This window comes from Polypterus senegalus, chromosome 8, assembly GCF_016835505.1.
Source record: "Polypterus senegalus isolate Bchr_013 chromosome 8, ASM1683550v1, whole genome shotgun sequence".
NCBI lineage: Eukaryota > Metazoa > Chordata > Cladistia > Polypteriformes > Polypteridae > Polypterus > Polypterus senegalus.
In genome coordinates, this window is record NC_053161.1 from 11,669,220 (window position 1) to 11,686,374 (window position 17,155).

At 36.5% G+C, this 17,155-nt stretch overlaps 1 protein-coding gene across 1 annotated transcript in view; it reads right to left on the minus strand.

Moving 5' to 3' along the window:
- Positions 1–17,155, minus strand: part of LOC120533788 (EH domain-containing protein 1) — a 90,003-nt gene that overhangs the window by 38,280 nt on the left and 34,568 nt on the right. The window lies entirely within an intron of this gene.

Below are 17,155 nucleotides of genomic sequence, written 5' to 3' on the forward strand. Positions count from 1 at the left end.
GGATATTGGATTGTAACCGGACCAATTTTGATACTATATATAACAAAATTGGCAGAATTATGTTGGCACACGGAATAACATAGGTTCGGCATGACACCGCTAAAAGGTTGCTGACCCCCGAAGTGAGGTAAAAACCCCACAAAAGAAGAATACGTGGCAAAAACAAACAAACAAAAAAAAAAAACAGGTTATCTGAAAATGTATTAGTTTTTAGCAAAAATATCACTACACAAGAGATGTCCCTGGAAGAAAAAATATTGCTTTGAGCTAGTCCATATTTGGAAACTTAATTAAATGACTTCTTTGGAGCAATGCAGTATTTCAGTTAGAGACATACTACACCACTGTTCCCATCAGCTTCTGTTTGACACACCCGAAGAGAGTACTAGGGTTTAAGGAAAATATCTTTTGTTAGCTAGCTTTAAATCCAAAATAGAATTTAGGACCAAAAGCCTTGTGTGCTAGATCACCCTTAAACCTAAGATCTCAAGAGCTGTAAACCAGTGTGTTAAAATAACTCATTTTTGATAAGCAATCAAGTGATCAAAGACAAAATTCAGAGAGCATGAGGTTAAGTCAGAATGATATAAACATAGAAACAGTGCTACATTTCTGCATGCAAATTCTCAGTTAAAGGTCTGTAAAGAATTTACATGTAAACTCTCTAGAACACAGACTAGCTCTTAGAAGGCAGCCTGCCATTCAGTACCGTTGGTAATCCTAGGTACTTATCCAAGATTAAGACTAATTACTTAATTGTTGGGAAATTAATCTTATTAAAGGGTCAAAGAGGCCCACTTCAACTAGGTGGATGAAAAGATTTCCACTAATAAAGTCAATATTATAGGATACATGCAACTGTTAAGGTATTCATGTGTTTGTTTAGTTTAAAAGGGCACAAACAACTCTGACAGTAAAAGCACATCTGTTAAAGCACTGGCACTGCAAAGTCTAAAATGAACCATTTTAATACTTGGAATACACAATTGACTTTTTCCTCTGCTTTTGCTTAAAAATTGTTAGCTGATACATAGGAGATTATGATATAAATTTTCACTTATTTACCAAATGTTTTTACTCTAAAGATTTTACAAAATGATGGAATATGCATTATATATACACAAGCAGTAATACAAATGGTTTTAGCCTCACCTATTAAATATAAAAAAACAAATTTTACTTAACAACATTATTCTACTGAACAGTTAAATTCTGCATTATTATTCTGTATACTGTTGGAAGAAATTCTTCTTCTTTGTATTGATTTTCAGTGTTTACACAATAACATTGGTTGTCAAAAGTTGCGTCTGTTTATTTATTGAATCGCTATAACAATGTCTTCTGTTTTTGTACTTTCCTGCTGCAAGCCAATTTCACTCTGGGATAATAAAGCCTACTTAAACTTAAACCTAAACCTAATGCACTTATTGTAACAACTTCTAATTATCTATTGAAGACAGGTACCAGAATAATTATTAAATATTTGTATATCTATTGCCTTACGTGTACCATTAGTGTTTGTCCTAAAACTTTCTTTATTATCCTTGTCGGTGTCAACCTGTCCTGGCTGGTCCTTCCTGTCTCGATTGTGTTCCCATAAAGTCTGTTACTCAGACTCTATTATTTCGAGGACATTGCTTGGCTGCTGTCCACTTTTTGACTACCAGCAATGGTAGATGGGCATCCATTACACAGTGTGAAATGTCATTCATATTCTTGCCAAAATGTCCCGTGTTTGAAGGGGTCTCTCAGCATTCCTCCATTGCCTTTCCTCACTATCACTGTGTGTGTCAGCCTGCCTTGCCAGGTTTTTCCTGACTCCATGGCATTTGACTGATTTATCACAGAGAAACTGACCAATTAAATCAAATCCATTATTTTCTAGTGGGCAGGTTGCAACCTTTTAGCATTCAGTGTCTACTGGGTGTCTACTCTTCTCATTGATAGGATATAATTAAGGGAGCAAACTACACAGAAAAAAGCATATAAACAGGAAACGAACAAGAGAGTTAAGTAGTTAAAGCCTTTAGCAAAGATACATGTAATTCGAAATGTCTTATACATGTACAAATTCACTCTGCTGTGTTTTTATGAATGCAGATAATATATTATAAACAAAGTAACTGAGATCAAATTGAGGTAAAATGACTCACTGATTATGAAACTGAGTAGAATAAAAACTTGCCACCACATAAGGTCTCCAGGACTGAGTTACAAAATCACTGGCATAGCATATTCAACAAAAGTAGTCCTTGAGGTTGGGAAACTAATGATAGTCAAATGGGATTAGTTTTGGAGAAGAGGACCAGTGGAGCATCTTTTTAAACAATAGTTTCAAAGAGCATCCTTTACAGTCCAAGTATAGGCACTGTCATGATTCAAAAGGGCATTGGTGAACTGGTTTCCTTACCACTTCCTCCCCCATACCACACCTAAATGTCAATGCAGATCAGTGCAATATTGACTGTGGGTGTTTTGAGGCATATAATGTAGACTACACCCTCAACACTAAAATCTTATATATGGGCTTGCTGGAACTAACTTAAAACTTACATTTCTTTGGGGTTAGAAAAATACTGCACTTCAACTGTTGTTTGGACGCTGGGTCATAGTGATTTATTGTGCCCTGCTCTTGGTCAGTGAGGTGAACTAGAACTCACACAGCACAGCTTCAATTTCAAGTTCAAACACTTTATTGTCATTGTGTAACACAACGAAATTCAAAAGTCCTTTGTCGAGAAGGGAGAACCTTTTGGAAGGATGACCATCTCGGCAACTCTTCATCAAGTAAAAAGTATATGGCAGCCTGCTTGAGTTCTCCAAATGTTATTTAAAGGACTCAAGAGTATAATGAAAGAGATTATCCTCTTCTTTTTTGATTTAATATACTTTATTAATCTCAGAGGGGTAATTGTTGTTTTGAACAACTTTTGGGGGGCAGAACACAGGGCCAGCCATTGTACAGCACCCCTGGAGCAATTTTCAGGTTAAGGACCTTGCTCAAGGTCCGAACAGAGCAGTGATCCCTTCCGGCAGTAATGCAGATAGATCCTTGACCACTGAGCCATCACTCCCTCCAGTCTAACTTCATTAGTTCAAGATTTGAGTAAATAAATTGTATATAAATCAGGTAACTTCAAACACAAAAGAAGCTGTCTGTGGATGTGTTATGTGATGAGTCCTGCGTCTTCTCTCTTTGATTTAAAAATCCTATATTTATACATCCATTAATTGGTCATTCAGTGTTCTGGTAACAAGTCTTAAAATGGGGTAGGTCTCTTGGATTGCAACACAAAGGTCTTCCCATTAAACAGTGATAAAATCTGCCTTTTTTCTTTTTTTAAATTAAATCTGCAGATGTTCCTAGCATCATGCAATACAACATATGTAAGAAATATTATTATAACAATTTGGTTTGTAAAAAATAAGTAAAAACATGCTTGTAGTTTTAAGTGAAAATGTTAATGGACCCAAATTAAGATATATTTCCACCTTTAATACATCAGATGGCGAGTTGACCATAGAGACATGACTGGTACACACATCACAGAGGTTCAAGAAGGGCCAATTCCTTATTGTGCAGTAAACCAAAAACTGGGTGTTGAATATAAAGTGTGTGAGGACAGTAGTATATAAAGAGTGGTGCAACCTGAGATTATGAAGGAAGGTTGCAACTCAAAACTAGCTGTTGTATTCTGAATGCGCTAGAAGTGCCTTGCAGTAAAAAGGGGGGCTACTGAATGGAGTGAGATATAGCAGGTTAAATAGAAGATGATCACTGACTAAATACAATACAATTTATTTGTGTATAGCCCAAAATCACACATTAAAGGGTATGTGGTTAGCTACAGACATATTTTTCTAATATTATACAGGAAATCTCTGTACAGATTGGTTACTAATGCTAGGTTGTGTGGGTAGATGTCATTGTAACTGAGAATAAAACACAAATATTGGAACTTATCCCTGTAGTGGATCATAAAGTGAACAAAAGCTTACATTTCTATAAAGAAAATGAGAAATATGGCACTCAGCCATTCACTTCAAAATAACTAACTATTATCATAAAATTTAAGCATTGTTAACAACAAAAATTCTAGGCAAGCACTGTATTGAAAGTATTTACCTTGAATTTTTGCATTTATAATTTTTGGAGTCTACCAGGGGCTTTTGGAAACCTTCACACTAATCATGAAAATTTAGTAATGGAAATAATTCCCTAAATGTTTCCTCATTTCCAATTAATTAGCCAGTCAAATGTTCCACCAGCTCTGTTGCCAATTGTTTTTTGCAGCTATAACATCATAACTTCCTGGTTTCTTTCCTCCTCAAAGCCTTATCGCAAAAATTCAGGACTTCCCCAAGCAAAATATGCATGAAAACTATAATTCTGAAAAAATGGTGCTCTGGGTTTCAAGCACACTGTCACAATTGGAGCAGCATTTACGGGGAGGGCGAGTGTGTTAATGGAGTTAATCAAATAGTTTACTAGTCGCTTTAAGTGATTAAGACACAAAGTTAAATACAATGTTAAGAAGCTTTAGAATTAGCTTTGTCTATGAACACTGAGTAGATTACAGCAGAAAAACACAGTCTGTTCCAGGTAGAAAATCTGTCTGCATCCTCACCTCTCTATAACCCTGGATGATTTTTTTTTGTTAAAATTCATTCTTCAAAATGAATTTACAAACAGATAAAATTCCGCACTTCTGAGCACATCCAGTATTGGCTTGTTTCCAACAAAATGTACCAGGTCCCCCCCCACCACTGATAAGCATGGTAACCTGATATTCAACCAAGTTGAAGTAACTCTAAGACAGAAGTGCTATCTTGCAAAAAGTATCTTGAAACTTTATTATTATTTTTAAATGTTTTTCTAGTTTCAACTAGAACTAAAAGCTATTGAAGCAACCTTCACTCTAAAAGAAACATTAATACAAAGAACAACACATCTGAAAACAGCCACACAAGTTACAGATGAACAAAGGGTCTCAAACTCTGTCCGAAAAATGGGGCATCTGTGGTTGCAAGTCCTTTTACCAATTTCATAACTGGCGGTCCATTGCAAATTTTATCTCAGCTCCTTGTGCAATTTGCCCTTTTATGATGCTCTTATTCTGTAGTCTAGCAGACACAAGAGTGGGCGATTTATTTTAGTAAACAATTTAGAAAGGTAGATTTTTGTCAAAGCTTTTTTATTTTTGAATTTATTTTTAAGGCAGAATCTGCTCTTGGACCCAAACTTTAAAAAAGATAATCACCAAGTACACAATAGTGCAATTGACAATGAAAGCTAATGAGGAGCAGCTACTTCAATGATATTTCTACTTATATATTCAATACTAATGAGCACCTTAAGACAAGTCAATACTTTAACAAATCATAATTTAAAGAGGAGTTAGATTAAAGATGGAACTGGGTAATACAATGCATTGCTGTCACAGATGCCCACAGAACAGAGTTTGAGAGAAAATGCTAAGATAGTGCATAAAAGTACTACCGGTAATTCAAATTGCATACCTAATGATAAAAAATATACACGTACACACACACACACACACACACAGTAGCTCATACATGTGAAAATATAGCATATGCATGGTAAAAACAGAACTTTTTAAATGTTTTGCCTCCATGGTAACCCACTAGCTTAATAGGCCAGTGTATTTACATACAAAGGTAGATTTCAGAAAGGGAGAAGAGAAAAAAGCCAATTTTATTAAAAAAAAAAAGAAAAAAAAAAAGGAAACATTTATCAGATTCCATGACTCACATTTCAATTGTGAGCTTTACCATCTTCCTTAATGTTAGGTCAAATGATAGACACGTTAAGTTGCACTTCTTTATCAAACATTGGTAAATTTCTGCATTTTGATGTTTTCATACAGTATCATATTTCTAATTTTCCTTTTGTTATTATCACAGTTTTAAAGAGACTTAAATGCTCACTTTAATCTGTTTTAACTAACATGCAAGTTAACAAGCAGTCAGTGTTTTTGCTGGCTGCTGGTTTAACACACACGCACAAGCGTACACAATTACACATTAATAATATATAAAGTGGACTCATACTATTAAGAACCCTTAACTTACTACTCACTTTATTGTGTTGTAGATTTAATTTTTAATGGATAGATTCACCATTTTTCCCATCAATTTACACTCAATAACCCACAATGACAAAGTGAAAACATGTACTGTATGTATTCAGAAAGTTTTGCAAATTTATTTAAAAAAAAAAAAAAATTTCAAAAACTGAAATCTCTCCCTCATTAAAGTATTCAGACTTTTAATTCAGTACATTGTAAATGTAAAGTTGTAGCCCACCATCTGAGTGTCATATGAAAGCTTATTAGGGTACAGAGAAAAAAAAAATAGGCACACAGTTTGGGAAAAAGCACAAAATGTCAACATTAATCTCGAAATTTCCACTTTAATCATGTAGTTTATTTTGTCATTAAAGTAGAACATCATAAACTTAATCTTAAAATCGTTTAATTTACTAGCTTCTCAAATCCCATCGTAACTAAAGTAGCATGTTAAATGCTTTGTTTTGTATTTGATCTTCTATGTGCTCCATATGTGTGAATCACTACGTGCTTCTTAAACCGGCTTTCTCTTTCTCCAACAGGACACAAAATCCATTACATTTGTGATATTACAGCTATCTGAATAACTAAAATACTGAGATGTATACGTGATATCATTTTCATGATGATAGGAGTTAAAGCACGTTATTAAACATGGGAACACGGTAGCGCAGTGATTGTGCGCGAGCTTTGATGAAATAATTTATTACAGTAGTACTGTCTCTTTCAAACGTACTAACCTCCAATTCCTGTCCTTCCTTTTCTTTCTCCAAATACCAATCGCCACACAATCAGCTCTGTAATAGACGTTAAGCCATCTGTAAGCTTATAACGCAGATTCTTCAAAACTTTTAAGGAACATTGAAATATTTTTGTAGTACATGTTTAATTATTCTATCCTTCACGCCAGTCCCAGTGAAGGGTAAAGTGCGAGGCAGGAACAATTCGTGAACGGAGCGCCAGATCCTTGCTGGATTGTGTAATATTATAACTGTATCGCAAGTTTACAGTGAAGTAATTGTACTTATAAGTACAAACAGTTCTACAAGGAGCAGTTGATGGACTGATAGAGTGCGTTTAGAGCTCTTGGAATGAAACTGTTTCTGAACCGCAAGGTCCGTACAGGAAAGGTTTTGAAGCATTTGCTGTGTGAGAAGCAGTTCAAACAGGAAGCATGGCTGAGGCAGTGTGTGCTTGATGCTGTATACTGATAACTCTCTTTCCAATCAGCTGCTCCGAGTGGTGCAGTGAGAGTAATATGGAAAAAGATGATCTGCTGTGGCAACCCCTAACGGGAGTAGCTCAAAGAAAAAGAAGAAGGTGTAGTGAGAGTAACAACGCTAAAGCAGTTATGGTATTTGGAATAGTTTGACCATTCTGTGGACCATTATATTGTTACAGGTTAATTACAATCAGATGCATTAAACTAAAAAACAATATGCGGTTAATTTCAGTATATTTATAAAGCCGCGCCAGGGATGTGGATCTAAAATAGAAAGATAAAACACACAGGAACAGTAGCACTGCTTTGACGCTGGGTGCCACCAGTCTGCAAAACCGAGCGGAACTTGCGTACGATAGGGTATGAGCTACTGTAGAAATGTGTGTGGCTTTACGCCAAGTTTAGGTTTTATACATCGCAATTTGAACGTGGAAACGTTTGTACGCAACATTTCTGTGCGTACGCACCGTTTATACATGAGGCCCCAGGTGCTGCTCATCACCTTCCTAACATCCCTTCAGTAAACCATGGAGGTGGCAGCATCATACTACGGAGTGCTTCTAAGTGGCAGGGACAGGGAGACTGTTCAGAATTGACAAGGATTAATGAAGACAAATGCAGAGAGATCCTGGAAGAAAACCTGCTTCACAGGGCACACAACCTCAGACTAGGATGATGGTTCACTTTTTACAAAGACAGTGACCTGAAGCATATATTTGAGTCAATGGTACAGGTCTCTGACTGTCCTTGAGTGTTTAGCCAAAATCCAGACTTAATCCCCAAAAAACATGTGTGAAGAGACCTGAACATATCAATTTACAGACAGCTTCCATCCACTCTAACAGAGCGTGAGAGTATCTGCCAAGTAAAATGGGACAAGCTGCCCAAATCCAGCTGCGCAATGCACACCCATGAAGACCTAAAGCTGTAATAGCTGGCAAAGATGCTTCTACAAAGTATTAAATTAAAAGTCTGAATATTTTTATGAGTTCAAAAATTTTAGTTTTTGATTTTTAATAAATTTCTATACCTTTCTGTAAACATGTTTTCACTTTTTAAGGGTTATTGAGTGTAGATTTATGGGAAAAAAATGGAGAATTTATCCATTTATCCACAATAAATATATACTAGCTGTGTAAGCCCATGCTGAAAAAAGCCCAGGTTCCTAGAAACTATTGAAATCAGAAAAAAATTGAAACGCAGAGTCGGCGGTTTCGTTTTATGGACGTGCTCGCCCCCCTTGCCCATCAGTGGCTACGTGAGTTTCTCTCTCATTTGTCTTTTCTCGGCGGTTTCACTTTGGTGATGGAGTCGCTTTCTTTCAGCTTCATGCTGTAGCCTCGTGCTTCTTTCTTCTTCCAACTCATTAACTTGGGGCCACCTTGCCGGCTATTTGAGCTTCATGCTGTAGCCTCACACTTCCGGGCCAATAGACACAGAGACAGACACTTCTATGCGTAGACATTTATTTATATATATATATATATATATATATATATATATATATATTATATATATATAATATATTAAATATATATAATATAAATATATATAACAGATAGAGATAGAGATAGAGATAGAGATATATATATAGATATATATATATATATAGATATAGATATTGTAGCGGTGCCACATAGTGTTTAAATGTCAGTGCTGTGTGTGTGTCTCGTTTCATTGTCCCATTGACTGCGTGTATGTGTATCAGTTAATGTTGTCCCCGTAAAGGAGGATGGATGATGGGAGGAGTTCACAACCACTAATCTGGAAAGCACCTGTGTATATCAATTAATCAATTACTACTGTCACGGACTATTTAAGGAGAAGAGGAGGAGACGAAAGGAGGAACTAGCACGAGAGAGAGAGAAAAAGAGGAGAACAATATCGCATTCACGATCACAACTTGCCTGCCGAATCATTCCATTGCGCCTTCATCTAGTTTGTTTTTCATTCATCCGGACTGCCTTTCAACCTGCTTGCCGCTGAAGACCCCGGGGTCGAATCATCATTCACCACACGCCGAGGAATCCGTGATTCCGTGAGGTTGTTCCAAACGCCGGGAAATACAAACATTACCATCGCCACTAATCAGTACCCGTATTCAGGACATTTATTCACGTATCGGACTCCAGTTCACACTCATTCTGTTTGCTAGCCATTTGTCGTTTGTGTGGTGTGTGTTATATGTTACGTGGACAAGGGAGGGGATTTGTATATATATATATATTGTCAGTGTTGCTTTGGGATTGTTGGGGTGGAGGAATATTTGGGTGTACATTTGTCTTGTGGCGTGTCTTGTGTCATTTAATACATTTATTCTTGTTTAATTTTACATTCTGCTTATTGTCTTTGCATTTCAAACCGTCGATTGGGGGGGAAAGTTTATCTGTGTAAGAGTACGGCTTGGCAGGAAAGGTTCTCAGTTAATTATCCAGGCCACAGGTCTTGGAGGTGTAGCTGCCGGCTGGGAATAAGGGGTCGGCCGTTACAATATAGATAGATAGATAGATATATATATAGATATCTATATATCTCTATATCTATCTCGATATCGATATATATATATAGATATATATATATAGATAGATATATATAGATATAGATATATATAGATATAGATCTATATATATATATATAGATATATATATATATATATATATAGATATATAGATATAGATATACTGAGCAATCATTCCATTGATACAGAGGACAGGTTGCAGGCAAAATACACTTATCAATAGAAAACATCTGTTTTGAGACACTCAGAGGTCCTCTCTAGCATTAATATGCCATTTGTATATGGATTATACCTGGATATAATTTGGCTGGATGAAATTTGTACCTGGTATTAAAATGCACTTCAGAAATTCAAATGGTATCCAGATAGAGTCCAAGTGTAAAAATCTTGCAGATTCAAATACAATTTTTCAGAGTAAACTTTGCTGGCCAGGTAATACAGTCTGGATTCTTCACTAATTCACTTTTACTTCCAATCTGTTGACGTTTTGGGATTCTTGGAGCAATTTGCTTGGAGAAAACAAAAATGAATACATCCTGCCCACAATCAGTCACCATTATGTCCAGATTGCAATATCTACACCACCACAAGATTCATCCCCAGTTTAGGTATGGACCACTGTTTAAAGTGGCATGACCTCAAATTAAATATATGATATTTCCATCTGTCAGTTGAGAGCTAAAAAGCAAAAATTTGCAGAATTACAAGATAATAAATAATAAAATAAAGTAACTCTTAGTACTGAATGCACGTTAAAACTTGCATTCAGACACAGAGAGAGACAGTTGGGCTAGTTGGAATGGTAGAAAATCATATCAGATATGAATTTTCAGAAATGTGAAAATTTTTACATTAATATCACAGGACAAATCACTGCAAGTTTGAAATTTTAAAGTTGCATTCCTTAAATGTTCTTCACTTTTTCATCAGCTGTGGTCAAAGGCAGAATATTTTTTTATTTTGTTAAATGTTTCTTTCCATTTCAGTTATTAGCACATTTTAAAATTTTATGATGTATATATTATTTGTTTATATATCATTTGATTCATTATGCACTTTACAAAGTGTATCATTTCTAGGACAGTGGCAAAAATAGACCTGCAATTATACTTGTAAACTGTTAATAAAGCTTAATAACACCTTTTAATAATGAAGTGCTGCTGATCCCATGATCCTAAATTGTATTAAGCTGGTTGGAAAGTATTTTGTAAACTGGTTCAATTAAAAAGAAGCCCTCGGTTATACCCAATCGCAGCAAGCAGGAGGTGTGCTAGTCTGTGTTATATGTTTAAATATCTGACTCAGAAAACTTCAATAAAGAAAACAAAATGAGCTCCAGACAGGAATATATTCAGGGTTTTTAAGGATCTTCTTTCTATGGATAAACAATTTTGTTTCTGGGTTTATGTGCCTTGTGCTTCTAATCAATGAAAATAGGGCAATAAGAATCATGTTCCTCTCATTCCTTTCTTTTTTTGTTTTTAAAATTACCAACTCAGGATATTTCTGTTCAGAATATGGTGGGGTGGGGTGCCATTCTGTATTATGACCATTTTTATTGGCAGAATCAGGAATTTAGGAATTTTCAACAAAAAAGGGCTGCTAACCATTTTACAGGGAGAAAGTCAATAGTCCCAAAATTGTACTTTTTCTGCAAAGACAACAAGATATGGCCGTGTGCTATTAGATAAGTCATCTTTTAGCTTTTTCTCAACAAAGGAATTTTACATGTTTGACAGATGCCAAAAGTCTGCAACCACAAAGTATATTTCCAATTATGAAAGAGTCTGGTGCTCTCATTATGTCATTGGGTTATTGTTTTCTGGCATGGTTTAAATACACAAATTTCCTTTAAAGCTATAAATTCCAATGCATACAAAACACTCCTAAATTATCACATTTATCATATAGTGAAGCATTACTAACCTTCCTGGACTGAATGCTCTCACCCATAGGATGTGACAGAGCAAGACAATTTCCTGTCATTAACTGAAACATCAAAATTAAGTGCTTTCTTAGGGAAGAAGTTCATTGTGTCCTTCTAACTGAGGCACAGTGAACCTTTTATGTCTTTTATGTTCCATTACCCTAGCAAGTCAGTTTACAATAGTGTTTCCTTTGCGCATTGTGTTTGTGTTGTAGCAGGTTTGCTTCATGATTGTTAGAGACTGCTCAAGGCCTACACTAGGAACTGATGCTTCCAAATTCAATCACAGGGGAATAAGAATAACAGCACACACATCTACATATCCTTAGAATTGCATGATTTAATTTTGCATAATATGCTGGCCTACTAAATATTTACATATGATGCTTTTTAAATACAGGACTGATATGTGGTCTTTGTGGGGTCATTCATAGCTTTCACCTGCAGTTAAAAGTTAAATGGAAATGTCAACACGAACTTGTCAATGTATCACCCATATTGCCTATGCTACCGATTTGTTTCGGGGCAGTGTACCTTCACTGTGGTGGTTACATACTCTTTCGATTAATAACCTCCCACAGATGATGACCAAAATATGATGTTAGCTTTATTGGTTAATCTAAAATTTCTAGAGGAAACTGTGTATGTGTGTCTGTGTGCGTGTGCCCTGGAATGGATTGATGACTAATCTACGGTTACCTTCTGCCTTTTGCTCACTACCTTTCACCTTGAAATTGTATAACAGAGTTAGAAAATGAATGAAGAGTTGATTAAACACACAATCTTTACTTTAGAAATGCCAGGTTTAATATAGGGCTAGTAACAGGCAGTAGTATTTTACAATATTCGGGTGTCTTTTTATCATTAACTTTGAATGATATCAAACAAAAAGATTAAATTGGCATGCGAGAATCACTTCAAAAGTAGAATATTTACTCCAGTAATACTTTACAATTACCAAATTTTACCAAGTAGGTCAATTGTGAAAATTGAGATGTATAGAAATTAGATTTTATGTCCATTCAAGGTGAACGGGCAAGTGTAAAACATGCCTGAATAGCACATATGATAAAGTCAAATGATCCACATTTGCTCATATTTCTGGATTCATGCTACATAAATGCCACATAAATGGTACATTACACAAAGCAATTAGAACTTAAACATTTCAGGTAAAAAGAATTGGGTCATTGTAGGTCCCTGTGATAGACGGCCGGCGTTTCAGTCCAGCCAGGACGTCCCTCAACAGAGAGGAGCAGCCTTTTCAGGGCACTACATCCCCCCAGGACGCTAGATGGCAGCTCCCTTGAACGGAAATAGTTCCCTGGATTCCCCCAGGGCAGCATGGGACATGGAGTCCGTTTCTTCAGCCCAGCTGGATGCCGTGGGTGCCACCAGATGGAGCTGATCAAAAACTTGGGGACCCCGGAAGTACTTCGGAGTCACGAAGACGGAAACCCGCAGTACTTCCGGGATAGGTGAAGGTGGCACTTGACCTGGAGAAGGAATACTTCCGGGTCATGGACTTAAAAGGACTGTGGGAAACCTAGCAGATTGAGCCGGAGTTGGGTGGTAGAGTGACAGAGCTGCTGGGTGGAGAGGACTATTGTGATTATTGATTATTGTTTATTATTATTGATTGGAGAATTGTGGAGTGTGCGATGCTTTGTGCACTTTATTGAAGAAATTATTAAAGAATTATTCTTGGTTCTTTTAAACATGTCTCCTGGACGTCTCTCTGGTCGGTTCAACGGTGCAACAGCGACTCTAATGTCCACAGTGACCAATATGTTTAAATGATCACAGATTCAGTTTCTCACCAGATTCCAAGCAAGTGAGATTTAGTAACATCTATGCAATGGTAACATAGAAAAAACAACTAATAGCAGAACATGTAGTTTGGTCATTAATTAATACTGTATACTTTCCTTTGAAAAACTGAAATGAGGACACTATAGGGAAAAAAAGAGGTAATAATGTACTTTCTGCAAAGGAACAACTTCATATTATTACAATGAGAGAGAAAATATTACAAGTACAGAAAAAAAAACACATACAAAGAGAGGATCGTGTGGTGGAGTCATGTAAATAACAGAAAAAGATGTTTCTGATAATATTCACAAACAACTGTGATTTAGGGGAAAGATGGTTCAGGAAAAGAGATTTCTCATATATGGTCATAAAAAAAAGGAAAGATAAATAATTATGTATTGGCAAGAAAATGTGATTATGTTATAGCAGAGGAAACAAAGGTAAGAATCCCATCATTGTTTTTTAATCATTTTTTTCAAATCACCAAGTCTTACAAAACAGAAGCATTTCTCAGTACTATCAGGCATAAGACTGACTTTAAATAGGAGCAGACTTATGTATTCACTTACAGTTTAGTCTCCCTACTTAAACAAAGCTTTAGCATTTCAGAAGAAACTTGAGCTCCTGGAGAAAACACATGCAGAGATATTAAAAATAGGCAAATTTGCAAAATCCTCAGAAAGTGGCCAGACTAAGATTGGAACCCAGATGAGCAGCCCTGTTTACTCAGCAGTCTGATGTACTGGTTTAAGAACTGGATATGAGCATTTATTATGGAACAGAGTACAACAATCAGTTCAGCATATCATTATAAAATGCACACCACAACAACAAAAATGACACAGCATCATGCAGCACAATTTATACAATAGAACCCCCAAGTACAAGAGACTGGGAGCACAGACTGATATTGTTAACACAGTATGTGCTCTCTCACAATATGCTCAGTCCCAAAATGGTAAATGACTAGGTAGAATTAAGGTTGAAGTTTAAAAGGTAGGGCAGGTTCACCTCAATCACCTGTTAGTTGTATCTAAATCAGACAAGCTGCGAGCATACAACTATTATAACCCATCTGTTCACACTTGATGTTCATGTATGTTGTAGACTGTTAATTTAGATCCACTTTCACAAGGGAAAGAAGCAGGTGGTCACTGTATTCTAACAGATATTTAAAGAAAAAGACACCCACAGGAAACCTACAGTGGTGTGAAAAACTATTTGCCCCCTTCCTGATTTCTTATTCTTTTGCATGTTTGTCACACAAAATGTTTCTGATCATCAAACACATTTAACCATTAGTCAAATATAACACAAGTAAACGCAAAATGCAGTTTTTAAATGATGGTTTTTATTATTTAGGGAGAACAAAATCCAAACCTACATGGCCCTGTGTGAAAAGTAATTGCCCCCTTGTTAAAAAATAACCTAACTGTGGTGTATCACACCTGAGTTCAATTTCTGTAGCCACCCCCAGGCCTGATTACTGCCACACCTCTTTCAATCAAGAAATCACTTAAATAGGAGCTGCCTGACACAGAGAAGTAGACCAAAAGCACCTCAAAAGCTAGACATCATGCCAAGATCCAAAGAAATTCAGGAACAAATGAGAAGAGAAGTAATTGAGATCTAGCAGTCTGGTAAAGGTTATAATGCCATTTCTAAAGCTTAGGGACTCCAGCGAACCACAGTGAGAGCCATTATCCACAAATGGCAAAAACATGGAACAGTGGTGAACCTTCCCAGGAGTGGCCGGCCGACCAAAATTACCCCAAGAGCGCAGAGACGACTCATCCGAGAGGTCACAAAAGACCCCAGGACAACGTCTAAAGAACTGCAGGCCTCACTTGCCTCAAGAAACATCTCAATGATTGCCAAGACTTTTGGGAAAATACCTTGTGGACTGATGAGACAAAAGTTGAACTTTTTGGAAGGCAAATGTCCCATTACATCTGGCGTAAAAGGAACACAGCATTTTAGAAAAAGAACATTATACCAACAGTAAAATATGGTGGTGGTAGTGTGATGGTCTGGGGTTGTTTTGCTGCTTCAGGACCTGGAAGGCTTGCTGTGATAGATGGAACCATGAATTCTACTGTCTACCAAAAAATCCGGAAGGAGAATGTCCGGCCATCTGTTCGTCAACTCAAGCTGAAGCGATCTTGGGTGCTGCAACAGGACAATGACCCAAAACACACCAGCAAATCCACCTCTGAATGGCTGAAGAAAAACAAAATGAAGACTTTGGAGTGGCCTAGTCAAAGTCCTGACCTGAATCCAATTGAGATGCTATGGCATGACCTTAAAAAGGTGGTTCATGCTAGAAAACCCTCAAATAAAGCTGAATTACAACAATTCTGCAAAGATGAGTGGGCCAAAATTCCTCCAGAACGCTGTAAAAGACTCATTGCAAGTTATCGCAAACGCTTGATTGCAGTTATTGCTGCTAATGGTGGCCCAACCAGTTATTAGGTTCAGGAGGCAATTACTTTTTCACACAGGGCCATGTAGGTTTGGATATTTTTTTCTCCCTAAATAATAAAAACCATCATTTAAAAACTGCATTTTGTGTTTACTTGCGTTATATTTGACTAATGGTTAAATGTGTTTGATGATCAGAAACATTTTGTGTGACAACATGCAAAAGAATAAGAAATCAGGAAGGGGGCAAATAGGTTTTCACACCACTGTACATTTGGTTAGCAAATCTTGCACCATCTGGCTGCAGAATTTAGGACTGTTCAGTAAAAACAAGCTTTATCTGCTCAAACGTACTGAAGTATAAAGAAAGTAAAACTAAAATACTGCTCGCTTCAGCAAATTCATTGTGTAGCACACTGCCTCCCCATTGGTAAACCCCCACTATCACCACCACTGAGTGAAACCAATTTATTTATCTAAAAGAGAAATCCAGCTGGTTTCTGAAACAGCACACTTAAAGATAACCAAAGTGAGAGACGCCCACGCTCTTCTTTTTCTGAGAAACCTTTACATGAACCAGGAAATGGATAGAAGGTTTGAATGAACTGTTCAAGACTAAAAATGTAAAACTCTTTTTGCTAGTGCATCCATTTGTTTTGACTATAGTTCATGACTTTACTTTCTGCCTTGTACCATTTTGACCTCACTCATGAGCTAGAGAGTTAACAGAATTTCTTTATGTCATGGTTACTGTTCTCCTGGAAATGAACATAAAATTTTTTAACACTCCTAGTTTTGTATTCAGAGACAATGGTAACATTTATCTTTGATCACAGCTGGTCTGGGACCTTACCCTTCCCTCTTTATAGTTTAAGTACATGGCACTCGACAGATTAAACTTTGATATTTCACATGAATCTTGAAAATTACACTTCAAAGGGAATCATTCAGTAGTGACACCTTGGCAAATCACATCTCACAAAGTTCACTCTTGTTTATTAAAAATAGAAAAAGAAAATCTGCTGTGCATAGGAAACAATGCATCTGGGGTCATTTGTTATTACAGCAGTATGAAGGGAAGCCACATGGGACCTTTTCAAGATCAGAAGAAACATCTCATTTTTAACTGAGTGAATCCTGTAATTTCTCTCCAAAACATCTGGAAG